Here is an 18,005-nt window from a genome sequence, read left to right as displayed (position 1 = left end):
TGTATGTGTTGGATATGACCCTGGATGAAATGGTTTTCCTGACTGCTAGTGGTCACTTAGCATATCAAAATAATTCACTATCTATGAGGGGATACAGGCATATGGTGGATTACTCAGCAAGTAGACATAGAGGCACCTTCTCTGTTCAGTTCACACCTTGCAGAGAGCCCTGATTGGAGTCCCAGTTTCAAAAGACAAATTCATGTTATAAGACCTTTTGGCACCACATGCCTATACCATCACATTAACCCCTCTTATGCTGAAATTGGCCATACCATCTCTACCAGGTAGCAAATCCATGTATGCATTACACAAGTTGGCGTGACAGTGGGAGGTTTATGGAATGGGTTTCTGTGGCCCAGCATCGGATTGAGTGGTGTAAAACACATCTCTACTGGAAATGTGTTCTTCTCTGTCTAGCAGTCTGATAAGCGAGTATGGGTTTGGAAGATGCCAGAAGAACATTACCTGTCTGACTTCATTGTGCCAACTATAAATTTTGGTGGATGGGATAATGGTATAGGGCTGTTTTTCAGGGGTTAGAATAGGAAGGGAAATCTTAATGCTTCAGCATGCCAAGACATTTTCGACAATGCTATGCTTCAGTGATCATTTATCAGTTTGTGGGAAATGTTTCGGGAAGGCCCTTTTCTGTTACAGCATGACTGTCCCTCAGTACACAAAGCAAGATCCATTAAGACATGTTTGGATGAGCTTGGAGTGGAAAAACTTGACAGAAACCTGACTTCAAACCTATCAAGCACCTTTGGGATGAATTGGAATGGAGATTGCAAGCCAGACCCACATTACAAATGTGAAAATATATGCAAGTCAATTTTCATAGTAAAACATTCATTGTACACAACTGTACACATTGGTCATGACATATATCAAGACTGACCTGCTAAATTCTAGACAGTTGGTTAAGTTTTGTTTTTACCCCACAATTGTATTAGTACATTTGTAGTATGTATTAGTTTAATTTGTGAGTTCCCATCTGTGTACATTTAGTGGACATTTTATGTATTTTCTTTTAGAAAGTGTTGGACAAAGGTGTGCAGATTTGCAGTGTATTATAGTTTGCTTAGATTATTTTGTTTCTGTAGATTACATTTTTATTATTTGCTTATTGTTGCTAAAACATCTTGCCAGAGTATATTCCCATGAAATTTGATATACTTTCCCTCTTGGTATACTGAATTAATACATGTTTTTGCAGTTTTAATTAAGCATGTGCTACTGTGCAGTTCTGCTACTGGGAATTCTCTTCCTGTAAGGATGAAATAATTATTCTTCGGTGTAATTTCTTATGTTAATAGTCTGTAGTTTGAGACTGACTCTTTATAAGAAATGTTCACTGCAATAATAACTCTTCCTTCTAGAAGGAATGTTTCAAAGCATTAGATTTGAAATGTGTATTTAAATGTTCAGTAGTTTAATTTAGCATTTAAATTGGCTTTTGCATACGAGAAAGAAGGTACCTGTAAAAGCATGTGATCAGTACCATGTTGAAGAAGTAAAATGACCCATGCTATGGTTTCTCCATTGTTAGTGTGCCATGCTTATTATCCATGTAATCTTTAGTTAGAGCTGCTTCTTGAGTAATCTTAGTTACCCTTTACAATCACCAACTACTGTAACTACCTTGGAACCTACTGTAACTACCTTGGAACTGGACATGTCTTGGTCACCATTTCTTTATGGTGGTTGTCCGTACACTGATTGCACATCATCCTTATGTACCCTACTATTGCCTTAGTCAGAATACTTTTTTGTTTTTAGAAGTTGCCTTTTTTAGGTTCAATTAATGCTAAATGAACGTATATGTATAGGCATGTCTCAGAAAACTCTAAAACTGGGTAAACTAGTCATGGTTTACAGTACATTGGAACTGATACTATAGATATAAACAACAATGTTTATCCTTAAGGTTTATTTTTCCAACTTAGCAAAGCTCCTAAAACTGTACATTTAAAAATATATATATATTTTGACTTTACGTAAATAAAGAACTGCATAACACAACAGGTATTACGGCTAATGAAAAAATGTTAATATCTTCTGCAAGTTTTCATTTCTAAGGAAGTTCTTCAGTGCTTCAAATTTAATTTTCATTGCTTTGATGTGTGTGATTGTGTCTTCTAAAATTTCAATATTGTTATGATTTTTAATAATGGAGTTCTTTTATTTATCACTTCCTATAATAAGACTGCATGATTTTTTGAGCAATAAGCAAAACAGTTTTAACATCAAAGCGGCATTTCCTCATATGGATGGTACAGCTGTCATTCTTGCACAGTGAAAGAGTCATTTTTTTACAAATAATATCTGCAGCTTCAAAACATTCTAGACAACTGACAGTTTCTTAATCTTAATTGGCCTCAAATCTCCAAACAACATTACACAAAAACCCTCTAACTGAACCGTAAATAAATGTGTTATTCAATGATAATTTGTCTCATTAAGTTTGTAATGTGTTTAGTTGTAACTAGCACATAAAATATATCGTATAAATTTATATAAGCAAACTTCTGACTGTCTTTCCTCCCTGATATTCCTATTTTCTAGAACAACATATTTCAAATGTTGAAAGCATGTTATAAAAGCCAATAAAGTCTTTCATTCTAAGTACTGTACCTTTTTTGGATTGGGAATAGTTAAGTATAGGGTTCACCTTGAAAGCCACTCTTATTTTAAGTCACCAAGAAAATATGCTCTGGATTATGCAGTTCCAGATTGGCGTACCTAGGAACGCTCCAGGTATGAGTTGTTGTCTCCAGGAGAAGCCCTGCTTCCTTCTCAGTTTCATAGTTTTCCAAGCAGGGAAGCAGTGTTTGGCTACACCCACTTTTCAACTGTTTCCATCTGTTTTCCAGTCCTACCTTTTGTTATAAAGCCACTTAGCAAGAAGAGGGGGATCGCTTCATTTCCTCTATCAGGAAGTTTCCCACTTATGCAGATTAAGATACCTAGGCATGCCTGCACACATACATACACATACCCCCCTAAGATTCCAGGTGTCAAAAAAGGACACCTTTGGTGGGGTCAGAGGTAGCAAAATGCCCGTCTACTTTACTCAAGGAGCCACCTTGCGGCGCTCGGCTTCAGAGGTTTGCAAGGTGGCCACATTGCAACTGCGATGAAGGCATGGGCTACTGTAGCACAGACTTCCATTAATCACATTCAATCTATTAGGAGATTGAGGGATAATGAGAAAGAAAAAACACCATACTTCCATCTAACAATATCAAAGCACTGGAAAGCATGTGAAAAGAAGACTTAACTGACAAAACTTTATGTAGGGTAAAATAACAAAATCATGGAATAACTCTAGTAAGTCATGAAGCCATTGAAATAACAATTAACTATAGATCTTACTTCCTCTTCACTACAGATCCAATCTGAATTACTGACAGTAAATATTTATTTTTTTAAAGGAGATAGATCATAATATTCATTATCCATATTATAATATTAAGAATGCTACACATAATGAGACAGATAGATGAATTTTATTTTTGTGCAAGACAAATTATTTGATAAAACTTCTCCAATGCATTTCTGAAAAAGCAATATGCATTTCTGCATTATCATGCTACTTTATATTTGTTGTTTGGTTGCAACGTTAGAATTACAAATACAATACATTATTAAAACTGCTGGATATCATATAAATGTATTTGTTGTTTTTCCATAGCAACAGTTTTTAAACTAACCTAAATCATTAATTTATTTGTATTTCTTACTATGAACATTTGAAGTAAAAAGGCTTAAAATGTTCCAGTATAAGAAATCTAATATGTATAATAGCCTTGTCACCGTGGAAATTGTTAGTCATATTGGGCAGGGCTTAAAGTAAGCTCTAAACAAGGTGGTATCTATGTATTGCCTCTCTGATCCTCTCTGGCATATTACCTCTGCTGTCCTCTACTGCAATTGTTTTCCTTTGTTTTCCTCCCTTGCCTGGACTATCTGTTGCCTGCTGATCTTCACTGCTTCCAGAGCTGCATACTGGTCCGCTATGCCATCTGCTGCCTGTCCCCCCTCTGACAACTGGACCCAAACCTTGTGGTCACAAACTGTCAGACTGAATGTAAAAGCATTTTAAGAACAATTCAAGGGAGGACTGGAACCTTCACGCTAGCAACGATACACTCGTACTCTAGCGTACATATATACATACATATTCCCTCCATAACTTACCTCCTTACACTCTCACTCACTTTCACCCTTACTTCACCTGAGCAGCCAGAAACTGGCAGGGTCACTGTAACTGCAGGGTCCTGTAGCGTCGCATTATGTGGCCCAACTGCGTTTCCTCATCTCTGGACCAGTACAGAATTCTCCACAAAGTGCTGGTCTGACCTGAACCTGGCTATTGCTTGTTGCCGCCTGGACCAGCCCACCCATGGTGCCATTACACTGAAAGGGGATTTAAATGCCCAAACAAATGGCCAAAATGATGAAACCAAAAATATTTGTTAATGTTTTATTTTTCAGGAAATGTTTGCAGTTTTCTTAAAACAACTTGTGAAAATTTAATTGTTAGTTAAAAAACCAGCCTATTTTGACATAACCAGGCAAATTGTGAGCAAATGAGTTATGCAACAGCATACCCAGCGTGTTATAAAAATCAAAGAAAACAAATCATTTCTAATCCCCTGGAACAAACACAAGACTAACTTGCACATAACTTGCTCATGTTTTTGCACTCCTATTGCATTAAATGATCACTTAAAAAATGCAAAAATTGTTAATTTAAATGCAGTAACACTCTACACAGGCTTTTACTGTGAGTTTTTCATCCCCTAAACAGACTAGAACACAATAAAGGAAAGAGGCAGAAACAAAGTCCAATTTACATTTTTGTGATGCCTTTTACAATACAAGAACAATTAAGATAAAACAGTAACCTCCATCCCAAACAAAGTAGCTTGACTGATCTCCCTTCCTTCATAGCTTTCATTATGAAATTCTGACAGCACTGTTGTCTTTTCTTCATGGTCTGTGTACAGTATCTGCAGCCAGCATGAGAGCTGTAAATTCATTTTTGCATTCAATTTTTTCCCTTCCTCAACTGTATTAACTGACAGATCTAATTGGTTTCAGTCATTATATAACCAGTGTCATACATTTTATGGTATTTGAGATGTCCAACGAATGACAAAGAATAATATTTGTATATCAGATCTTTACTGAGTAGTTCCTGAATCAACACACTATTAAAAACATTCAATAGACTTACTGGATTATGTATTTCAATTATGTTCTAATAGTATAATATTTTTTTTTTCTTTAAAAAAGTTGAAATAAGTAAACCGTATTATTGCCTTGTTGACCTTTAAACTGTTGCAGTTTATAAAAGAAAATGAGGCAGGATTTCCCATAAGGCAATAAAAACAGATGTTTTAGACTAGTTCATCATTTAGTCGCATTAAATGAGAAAAATGGTTCTGGCTAATCACTTGCAATACGTTCATTGCAGATCCTAGTATCGTGCATCCCAGGCACCTCTGTGCATAACCAGGACTGGAGCCAAGTTCCTGATAAAGGTAATTTGATCAGTCCAGTTTTTTGAGTTTCTAGTATTTTAACTCATATGCCCATACAAACTCAAAATGGACACTCACATAAGACTAATACAATTTAAAACCTGGCAATCAGTGATCATCTTTTGTTAAGTACTGGTCTGGAACACTTGAGGAAACTTGACCCTTGAAACATTATTCAATATATGGAACTGGAATTTTTTAGGCGGCTGTCTCAGCACACCCCTGATGAGTGGCACCTAGGGCGGACCCCCTCCCTGCCCCCCTTTAGGTACCCTACTGCTCTACTGTGTCAAATGAGACGTGGACCCAGCTAGGTCAGGGATCGCCCCTCGCTGAGGTCAAGGTACACGTGCCCGTCTTCATTCAAACCAGGTAAACAGCAGTAAGTTCGTGCAATCTGACACAGGGTCAGGTTTATTAGAAAGGTTGCAAAGACAAAAGAAATATAACACAGTAACAGAGCTTCTCTCTGCCAACTTAACACAATACGTCCAGCAACCTTTACTCACATGTCTCTCCCACAAACAGGCTTTCTGTGTTCCTCAGCCAGAGAGCTATCTGCCCTCCTGGCTTCCCTTTTATATCCGCCCTCTCATTCACCTACATTAATCACCTAGCAGGTGGAAGACTCTGGTGTTACTTCACATAGGAAAGGAAGCTAGGAGAAACATACCTCCCTTCCACCACCAATCCTACATGAATGTCACAATATATATATATATATATATATATATATATATATATATATTGTAATGGGTTGCTTAGTTGGGGGTATAGATTCCCTATGAATCCTTCGTCTGTCCCGTCTTACCTGTAAACCATATAATCAACCATCTTAACTTCCTGTTCTCAGGGTGTGCATGAATCTTCCACTCTATTCGGTTTTAGCTCCACTTTGTACCCTTTGACACAGATCTCAGATTCTCAGAGATAAAAGAGCATATAAATATAATATAAATATAATATAATATAAAAGCATATTTTTTTACAGATTAGTTTAATAAAATATGACGTTAAGTTTTATATGGCTTGAATTTACCATAGGATCTTAACTTTTTATTGTACTTGGCTGGTTGTAGTTGTTATATTGATTAGCAGTTTTCTTTTCTAGCCGCTATTGGGGCCCAACTCCCAGCATACCACATTTTTAAGAAATCTTGTTTAGACACAGCGATGTCGCATCATTCCTATTTAACCCTGTAAGTGCTGAAATAAATGACAATTCCACGCATATGTGGTGTTTCCAAAAGGAGGACAAATACTTAAATATACTTTTGGAGGTTTTTTTTTTTTTAATTTGCATATATAGCTTTTAATAGGTGAAACTGTGAAAATGTTTTCTTTTTTTCCTAATTTTCCCCTCATTTTTATGTATTTTCTATAATGAATGATGGTTTATATATAATTATTATTTCAAAAGAAAGCCCTACTATATAACCTGTGGGGGTGCATTAAATGAGTTAGAGGGCAATTACTGTTGAATAAAGACATAACAAAAGCACAAAAACTTCTCTGGTCATTTACTGCAAACATGGTAAAAAAAAAAATCCCGGTCCAGTATTGGCCTGAAGGGGACATACACGCAGGGCCAGCATGAGTGGGTTGGCTGTAAATTACTCAATGTATCTTTTTTTTGTGGTAGCCCAATGGTGACCCTCTGTTAGAGTATTATGCTAATGTCTGCTGTTACCGCTCTCCTTCACTTTTAGACTATTTTACGGAGAGAAGTCCCCGCCCGCCCTCCCTTGTTTCGTTACGTTCTGGGTGTGGCAGGGGGTCCCTTGGGGTCTGGAGTTAGTGCGGGAGTTGGCCATTGTTTACACCTGCACTAGCATTCCCGGGGGATCCCGTCCTAGTAAACTAGGATGTTCATTGGTTATGCACGTCATGACTATGTTATTAGCTGAGGCTAATTGCGGGTTATGAGTATATGTTTACATGTTTGATACGTTTATGAATGTCGCAGGTGTTTAATAAAATCTGTGACCGTTTTAAAATCGAGCAGTTGTCTATTGGGCCATTGATGATCAGCCATGCCCATGTAATCAAGGGGTTAAATAAATTCATATTATTTCATCTACTTTCATCTGATAGTTTTCACTTCTATAGTTTAGTAAACAAAACTTATTCTGATCTTCTCCTCTCTCTGTTTCCCAGGAAGCTGGATGGAATTTAAGAGATGCATTGTGCCTCTTTGCAGCTAACAGTGCTTCTCTATATTTTCTCTAAATGCCTTTTCTGCAATAACCCTTCCTAGCAGGGGCACTAATACCTCATTTCTAAATACCTTACACTCCTTTTATAACAAATAGAACAAATGATCAGTAAGTTTATAAAATGGATATAGCTATGTTAAAAGCAGTCACAATTCTTGTCTAAATATAATAATGGGAGTCCTTAACATCTAAGTGATATATTTAAAACATTACATTCTCACAGGGTTCTAGTGTAAGGATCTTTCATTTTAACTAGAAAACTCCATACAAATTAATTTTATTCTGTGCTGTTTATTTATATTTTTCTAGCCCAGAGCTAATTAACAAGAGTTATGCAAATGTTACAGTTTTCATTTTAACACAAAAGTATGCCTCCTAACACTTCTGCTACTTGTTGATAACTGTGAGTGTGAGATGCAAATATATGCTGGTTTAAATTAATGTTTATTTTTTTCATTGCTTTTAATCTCCAGCCATTATAATTATTGGCAAAAACTGTACTACATGATCTGTTGAAGCGGAATTCTGTCAGATGTTTATTTCACATTAATTATAACTAATAATTTGTTTAGAAATGGTTTAGAGCATTTATCTTAAAGCAGTTTATTGGATAGTTTATTGCTATACTTTCATGCTACCAATGTATCAATTACTCTACTGTGACTAATATTATTGTTACAACACCTTGCATGAAAGTAAACAGAAAGATCAAAGTCTCTTAAAGTCATTAACATTTTTAACCTATGCATTATTTTTGTTAAAGGTAGGAAGACAATACAATAAAGTGTCTGGAAATGCAAGATGGATTATATAGCTAGAAACATCAGTACCATGAAGAGTGAGGTAGTTATCCGCCCTTATGGATCTCTGGTCAAATCTCACGTAGAGTATTGTGTATGGTAAAAGACCATCCCTCCAGGATGATAAAGATGTTCTAAGTTCGAAAAATGGCCCCTAAATTGTGAATTGTTTGCAGGATAAAAATTATGAGGGAAGAATAAAGGATCTTGACATGTATAGCTTAGATGAAAATGACTAAACCTACAATAAAAATACATTTTTTTTCTAAGGAATAGAGGAGAGGAAGATAGCAGTGGTCACAGTTCATAAAAGAATGTCAAGGCCAGCAGTGCGTAGAATCTTGTATACTTTATCATACTAATCTGTAGATTATTTTGACCTACTGATATGTAATGTCTTTGTGTTATGAACCATCAACAGCTGAATACGCTGCTAGCCTTGTCTTTACACTGATTTGTATATTATATGTATATGTTACTTACATGTATGCTCTTATTTAGGTTTTTTATGTTATTATTTTACTACCACACCAGAAGAAATCATCTTTCAGGTTTCGATTAAGGATCAATAGATGAAAAGGCATGTTTTGAAATGGATCTACTACTCATCTTTATCTTATCCGATAAACCCTCTATCAAGTCACAATAGCAATCATATATTTTGGATTTACATACTGTAAATATTAAGATTACTTGTCAATACAATATAAAGGATTGAGGGAACTTTTGGGCGCTCTTGTTCCTAAACCCCTTAAGGGCTCAGAATATTTAAACTTGACTCATTGATTATATGTAGACAAAGATATCAATTCCCTAAAATATGAATAAATTGACTTTCCACTTGCATTATAGAGGAGCAGGTATCTTGTGTTTCTTCTAAAAAATATTATTCATCTATGAAATTAATTAGATTTTGTGTATCATCTTACTGATCTAAGTGGATTAAATACACCTCCCACATAATACATAGAGGATCAAGTGAGTTGAAATGTTTCACATCGCTGAAACTTGTAGGCAAACTATAATTTTAACGAATAAACGTGTGTATACCTGTTTTCTTAACCTTACACCTAAGGTCAAAAGAGAGAAGCACTAAACATTTTTAGGGTCCACTTTTTCCCACTAAAGCCATACTCTAATCACATATTTAATTAAGATAAGCCATTAATAAAATGAGTCATATAGTAATGTAATATTTTCACTTTAAATATTCTGTCTTTTAAAATGTTACGTGAATGATAAAGATAAAACAAGAGATCTTCTTCTATGTACACATAAAAATGTCTCACTACATAAATAAGAGGGACATGCAATAATGTATGCCATAAGCTTTCCTAATAAAGTGTTTAGTGTTAAAAAGATTTAATGTCATATTGACATAGCTGCTAGATTTTTTATTCTTATGCTAAAAGTTGCCATAATGTACATTTTTGGTCAAGGTCAGTGAGCAATAAGCAGATCATTTGCAAGTGCAAAGGGAGAATATTTCAATATAAAAACTACAACTTGCCAAGTACAATAAAAAGAAAATTAAAATCTTATGGTAAATTCAAGCCATATACAACTTAACTCAATATTTTATTAAACTAATCTGTAAAAAACATGCTTTTATATTGCATATACGTTTATTTTTCCATCAGTTTTGGGGAAATTCGGTCTAAAAGTAAGGGACTCTATTCTCTGAGAATCTGAGGGTACAAAAACGAATTTCAATTAAATTCATGTCCTGAAACCCTCTCTCTTAGTCATCCCACAAAGCAGCTATAAAAAACATTATTTAGTATGAAAAATATCTAATAATGTGGGAAAGTTCAGAAAAAAATTCACAATTTCACCTATAAAAACTATATATAACCAGTGCAAATGGGAAAAAAACTCAAAAAGTGTATTAAGGTATTTCTCCTGTTTTTGGAAACATCACATATGCCTCGTATTTTCATTTATTTTGCCATTTACAGGATTAAATATGAATGACGCGCATCACTGTTTCTAAAGGATTTTTTAAAGATGTGGTATGCTGGGAGTTGCACCCCAAAATCGCACAGAAAATGAAAAACTGCTAAAGAAAAGTATATATTTTTTTGAAAGTTGACATCCCAAAGTATTTTACTAGGGGCATTTTAACACTTTTGATTTAAGCATTTTAGCACCAGTCTGTCCTAAACATTGCAGTAATATTTAATTTTTTCCCCCATTTTTAACAAACCCATTCTATCTAAACACAGTATTTCAGTATTTTTTCCCTGGGTAACACCCCCTGTGTACAGGAATACCCCATATGCATGTCTCTTTGGCACTGCGGGTTCAAAAGTGGAGCACTTCACTCACTGCGATGCCTCAAAAGGCGCTAACTGCAGCTCCCACGTGATTACGCAATGACGCTGTGTGACCCCGCTAGGCCCCATCTCCTCCAGAAAATTAAAGCGGTAAGTCTACCGGATCCGCCAATGATTTTGGGACGGCACAGTGGTGCCGGGGTCCCATGGACGGGCCGGTCTTGCTTCTGGAGCGCCGCCTGTCACAGAGAGATCAATGATCTCCCCAACCGGCCCTGCTTCCCCGGCAGTGGGCGGGCTATAACTGCACAGAGGAGGTGCCCCCCATGCTGAGGGTACGCTAGGCCGGGAAAGGTACGCACGTAAACAACCTCCGCTGCTTCCCACGCTTTTGCCGGCGCTTGGTGATAGATGGAAGTGCTGGCAGCAGCTGAGGTTACTAGACAGGAGAATCCAGGTCCCCTGCAGAACTGCGGGGGATCTGGATCTTAGTCTCATAGTCAGACCTCTATTTGAGGTCTGATTAGAAGACAACCTCAATTATAAGACAGGGGTTATTTTTCAGAGCATTTGCTCTGAAAAAAACCTTGTCTTATAATCGAGCAAATACGGTAATTTGTGTTTTTTATTATTACCTTAGATGACTCTTCTCTTTTTCTAGGGAAGGGTCATCCAAGGGCTGCCATAATGATCAGATCACTCCTAATGGCCAGGAGTGATCTGATCATCATCAGCCCACTTTTGACTCACAGCATGGAGAACTCTCACGGAGTGATCATGCAGCAGAGAAATGTTGTGGCAACACACAACCCCCTTCCCTGAAGCTGCCTGTGGCAGCTGAAAATGCGATTGCCCCCGTGGGAGTAATCAAAGACTTGGGGGGGGTTCAGGGTTGCTGTACTGATCTGCCCAGGGCTGGGCATACAGCAGCAGTGCCCCCGTGATCACCACGATTGTTCTGTTTTGCATGACATACCAGGTATGTCACAGAACCGATGAACCCACTTGGGCAAGATGTACCTGGTACGTTACCAGACGCGAAGGGGTTAAAATGATAAATTTTTATGTTTTTAAAATTCTGTGGTTTTCTGGCTAGTCAATGGCTTACTCAACAAAATATATTATATATCGGGTACTACACAACTGATTGGAAAAGGTATACCTGTTTACACTACTAAGCATTGACAGCACTTGCGCTGTCGACCAGGTGAAATAACAGAGGAAGTGTTAACGAAAATTTACTTTTAACTCCTCCTCTGCATTGGAGCAGATTCCTAAATTGTGGTTTTGTATTGTTTGGCCAAAACCTCAGATTGAAGCTTGAAACTTTAAACTTTTGTATGTTACAATGTAGACTTCACTCTAGTGCATATGCTAATTTCATCAATTTCATTATGCATAATGACTAGCCTTTTTTATTTAGAAGAAACACAACAAACTTCCTCTTTCATGAAGATTTGCAAAGTTAATAATGAAAGATGTTTTAACCTATTGAAACTCACCTAATGTTATATTTTATATATTTTAGTGAATAGATATCACTATCTATATATAATAAAGGAGTGAAGTTTAAATATTCTGAGAGCCTGGCATGTTGACATCTAAAACAATGATCCTGTGGCTGTGGATGGTTGTCCTGCATCAGGATGCCTGTTAGGCCATCTCTTGTGACTGGTTTCGTAATTAAGCTTAGCCTGTTTGCCCACAAAATATTGGGAACATCTTGTTAGCCTTATTCAAAAAAGATGTTATAGGTTCCTTGCCATCCAGTACACATCAACAATTGTTTACAGTGTGTTTTCAAATGTCTCTTTATGATGTTGTTTGTAAATTCTGTCTCACATATTTTCAAACGCTTAAGGCATATATTCTGCAGAAACCTGTGATGTCTATTATCTATAATCTCCTTTTAACAAAATAAAAACTATTCTTAGTTTTACAGTTCAATGCATACTGTAGTTGTCACTGAATATCAAAATGAATTACATTTTTTAAAAGTGACAGGCCAGGAATCCTGTAAATGTAGAAAATATGGCATTCTTTCAAAGCTGTACTACTAAATCCCTCCAGGGGAGATTCACACAAAAACTTTCAAAGGTGGCAATGTTCTACCATAGATAAAGGAACAATATCTTTCTCTGAGATTCTACAAACTGAAAAATTATTTGTTCACATTCTTTTATGTTATACCACATTAGCATTCATTATACAATAACATTTTAGTAACCTGTAAAACAGGGATAAACAAACAGACATAAAACATAAATAATGGCACATTTTGAGGTTTTACCTTCTTGTATATAAAAGTGAGGACCATTTGTGTAAACTTATGAACTTTGAGTTTATTAAGATTATTTTCTAAGATATGATTAAGTTAACCAGCAAACTGCAGTTATGTGCAATTCAATTAGAATGAAACATAATGTCCCAAGTTTTAGTATCAGTTCCTGCATCTTCGATAACATGTATTACTAAATTAGATGTGAAACATGAGCTTGTTGCATAAAAGCAAAAAAAAAGTATAAACATTTTTCAGTGTTTTCATCAGCAATAAGTAATTCTTTTTTTCTTATTTTTTTAAGAAGGTCTGGCTTTCTTTAATTGAATTTAATAGAATTTTAACAATTTGGGTATGTGTTCATTATGTAAATCTGAATTTGCCTATGACTGTTAAAAAGTAACTAAAACAACATTAATATGGTCTCCGATATATAACCTATACACGTAGATACACTATATGGACAAAATTATTGCGACACCTGACATTACACCAGCAGGGACTTTTATTACAATGCATTCTAAATACCTAGACATTAATATGTAGTTGGTCCCCCTTTGTAGCTGTAATAGCATCCACTCTTCTGGGAAGGCTTTCCACAAGATTTTGGAATGTTTCTGTGGAAATGTTTGCCCATCGATACAGTAGAGCATTTGTGAGGTCAAGCACTGATGTTGGAGAGAAGGACTGTATCACAATCTCCGTTCCAGTTCATCCCAAAGGTGTTCAATGGGGTTAAGGTCAGGGCTTTGTGTGGGCCATTCAAGTTTGTCTAATCTCATCCAATCATGTCTTTATAGACTTTGCTTTGTGCACAGGGGCACAGTCAGGGTGGGATAGAAAATGGCCTTCCCCAAACTGTTCCTACACAGTTGAAGCATTGTCCAAAATGTGTTGGTATGCTGAAGCATTCAGATTTCACTTTATTGGAAGTAAGGCCCAATCCCTGAAAAACAGCCTTATACTATTATCCCTCCTCCACCAAACGTTACAGTTGGCATAATTCAGTCAGGTAGGTAATTCTCCTGGCATCCACCAAATCCAGACTTGTCCATCAGGCTGCCAAACAGAGAATCATGATTCTTCACTCCACAAAACATGTTTCCACTGCTCCAGCGTTACACTCAATCCGCATTGTACTTGGTGATGTGAGGCTTGCATGCAGCTGCTCGGCCATGAAAACCAATTTCATAAAGCCTCAGATTTGTGCTGATATTAATGTTTAGTTTAGAACTCTTCGGCTGTGGAATCAATAGTGTTGGCAGATTTTACACACCATGTGCCTCAGCACTCGGTAACATAACTGTCAGGATTCTACCCTGCCAGCCAGGACTTTGGATTTATTTTCTTAGTGTCATATCAGCGGCAGCCCCTAGAGGCCGCCTGTGTGTACACAGTACCCTGTAGGCTAACGAGCCGACCAGCTGCCTCTGCTTACCTGGGTTTAACCCTTCTCACTCTGGAGCACCCAGCCCAAATCATTACAACCAGCTGAGACTTGTTTCCTGGACTGAGCCTGCCTATTTTATCCTGCTCTGCCCTTCAGTCAGGGCCTTTGCATTGGAGTGTGAGGGACGTTTTGCTCTGCTCTGTACCTAACTTGGCGTGTTATACTGACCTTTTTGTCTTCCGTTCCTGGCATATCTGATTTGCAGCCGTCAGCCCTGCCAAGTGGGCTTACCTGCCTTGTGCCCTGCCAAGTGGCTTACCTGCCTTGTGCCCTGCCAAGTAGGCTTTCCTGCCTTGTGCCCTGACAAGTGAGCTTACCTGCCTTGTTCCCTGCCAAGAGGGCTTCCTGCCATGTGTCCCCGTGCCCTGCTGTATATCAGGTTTCCTGTCAAGTGACTCACTACCTGTTCTTGCCTGTCCTGCTGGTTTCTTCAATACAAACCATTTCAGAGTGTTCTGCCTGTGGTGTGTTTCTTTGCATCATAATGCATCACAGGGTACAGACCAGGCCCTGGGTGTCCCCTGCGACTGGGCTCCTACCCGACCAGCTAGCCGGGTTCATGACAACAACTCTGTGACTTTATGTGGTCTTTGATAATATAGAGACTGGAATACTACGTGAAATAAATATCAATAACAGTAATACTCCCCAAATGAAAAGCAGCAGCCAGCAACAGACATTACTGTTATCATATGCAGGTTCCTGGGCCTGGTTGTTGTCAGGTGAAGTGGTTTAGCTGTCTATATGGACAGAAGGATATTCTGTGCCCTTTTTGGACACAATAGAAACACAAGCCTTAAGCCTCTTTTGCTTTTCCTCTTTAGTAAGAGGCTAACCAGCCCTATGTGTTTTCTTACAGTCTTTAGCTTTTTATCATGGGCTTTGGTCTCTAACAGAGTTCTTGCTGTCTTTCACATCTCCAATAGACATTCAGCCAACATGCCTAGCAATCGGGGAAGAGGACGTCACCGCAAGCACTGTCGTTTTGCCCTCACTTGAACAGAGGGTAATATAGGGGTGCATGCCCTCATGTCCTAGAAGACTGAGAGGACGTCACCACAGTGCCTCCATTTTGGCATGTGAGACAGCTATTCCTAATCAGGGTGATCAGTTTGTTTGTATAACATAGAACCAGCTACCTTAATGTCCTGTTCTTAGGATGTGCGTGATTATTTTTTGTCATTGTGTTATCTCCCCTATTGTTGAACTGCTGATTGTTGCCGATACATTGGGTTTATTGACAATAGTGAGATTTAGCAGGAGATCTACAATTTTATCAGTGGGATTCTTGAACGTCTCCACACTAATAGATTGCAGTATGTATTATGCAGAACCTGATCATGCTGGCAATGGCCATTTATTAATACATTTTTCAAGTATTGTACTCAAACCTCTTAATACTATATGTTTTACAGATTTTTTTTCCCTTTAAACATCAAAAAAGTGGTTGTATTATTGCTATTGAGTTGAGAATACATTAGTTTTCTGCCACCTGAGCATAACAAACCACAGGCAGAATACTATGATATGGTCTGTATTGAAGATGTTGGCATGAAAAACAAATACAGGTGGTAAGTCTCTTGGCAGGGAACCGGACACACAGCAGGAAGCCCACTGGCAGGGCTTGACGGCAGGAAGCCCACTGGCAGGGCTTGATGGCAGGAAGCCCACTGGCAGGGAACTCGGCTTGGGAGCCCACTGGCAGGGCACTCGGCTTGGGAGCCCACTGGTAGGGCACTTGGATTGGGAGCCCACTGGCAGGGCACTCGGCTTGGGAGCCCACTGGCAGGGCACTCGGCTTGGGAGCCTACTGGCAGGGCACTCGGCTGGAAGCCAGGAACAATTCAGGATCAGGTACACGGGAACCAAGGAACAATTCAGGATCAGTACAGGGCCAGAGCAAAACGGTCCTATAACAAGGTTCCGCTGCTTGCAATAATAAGGTCTGGGTGCTCCAGAGTTAGAAGGGTGGCCACTAGTGGTTGTAAAGCAACATGAGCATAACAATGTTTTGAATACTCCAGGCTGAGTAGGGTGGAACCTGACATAGTGCTTACATGTCTACTGCAAATGCTACCCAAATATAACCTTACATGTGCCTTCCCCCACAATTTTAAGCAGGGCCATATGACATCATCTTAGGTGACCCCATTATGTTTCAATTGCCCGCCCCTGAACACAGCCATGGTTCTCTTATTATAAGTCTACTTACCATACTTTTCTTATCCAGTCGAGAGAGGACGTCGCCAAAAAAGTCACCATTTTGCCTTATCTTGAACTAAAAAAATACTTTTTTTATTTATTCCTTAATTTGGTATTATTTTCATCAATTCACACTTACAGTTTACTCCTTTTTAGACCATTTAGACTTTGATTCAATCTTGGCATACACTATTCTATATACTGCATTTGCTCGCAAATGCTCTGAAAAATACCACTCGTCTTATAATTGAGGTTGTCTTCTAATCAGACCTCAAATAGAGGTCTGACTATGAGATCCAGATGCCCCGCAGTGCTGCAGGGGACCTGGATCCTCCTGTCTGGTAACCTCAGCTGCTGCCAGCACTTCTACCGGTCTTCCATCACCGAGTGCCGGCGAAAGTGCGGGCAGCAGCAGAGGTTGTCTACACGCATTGCGCATACCTTCCCCGGTTGCCAGAGAGGAGAATTCCCCGCAGCGCTGTGGGGGAATTCTCTTCTCTGGCAGCCAGCGAACGTCCGCTCGATGGATGCAAACAACCCCCGCTACTGCTGGCACTTCCGCCGGGGTTTCTATGACCATCCATGACCTTCCAGTGCTCAGTCATAGAAGCGCCGGCGGAACTAATGCAGGACTCCACCCGCTGCCCCCACCAGACACCAGGGAGTCAGAAGCACTGGTAAGTTGGGGGGGAGTGTTATATGGGGGGCATAAGGCTTTTCTGGAGGAAGAGTGCCCCATGATATGCCTTTTAACCCCCTTTATGCCACTTTGCTTCCAGAAATGCCTTTTAACCCCTATATGCCATTCTGCCTACAGAAATGCCTTTTAACCCCCTATATACCACTATGTCCCATGATATGCCCCTGGCATATAGGGGTATAAGGCATTTTTGGAGGCAGAGTGGCATATAGGGGGTTAAAAGGCATATCATGGGGCAGAGTGGCATATAGGAGGGTATAAGGCATATCAGGGAGGCAGAGTGGCATATAGAGGGGTATAAGGCACTTCTGGGGGCAGAGTGGCAAGCCTGGGGACAGATTTGCATAACTGTGTGGGCAGGTTGGCAAATAAAAGGAAATAAAACAAAAACAATATTTTCTCAATCATAGCTTTTATTAAATATGAAAAAATAGTTTACATGAATTAATGTTTACTAGTAAAACTTTTTTCCTATAGGGTCGTCTTATATTCAGGTTTTTCCCCCCTAAATTAATATTCAGATTTTGGGGG

Source organism: Sceloporus occidentalis, unplaced genomic scaffold (assembly GCF_023333645.1).
Source record: "Sceloporus occidentalis isolate IW3139 unplaced genomic scaffold, rSceOcc1.0.p SCAF_28, whole genome shotgun sequence".
NCBI classification, from domain to species: Eukaryota; Metazoa; Chordata; class Lepidosauria; order Squamata; family Phrynosomatidae; genus Sceloporus; species Sceloporus occidentalis.
Note: the sequence above shows the minus strand (reverse complement) of the source record.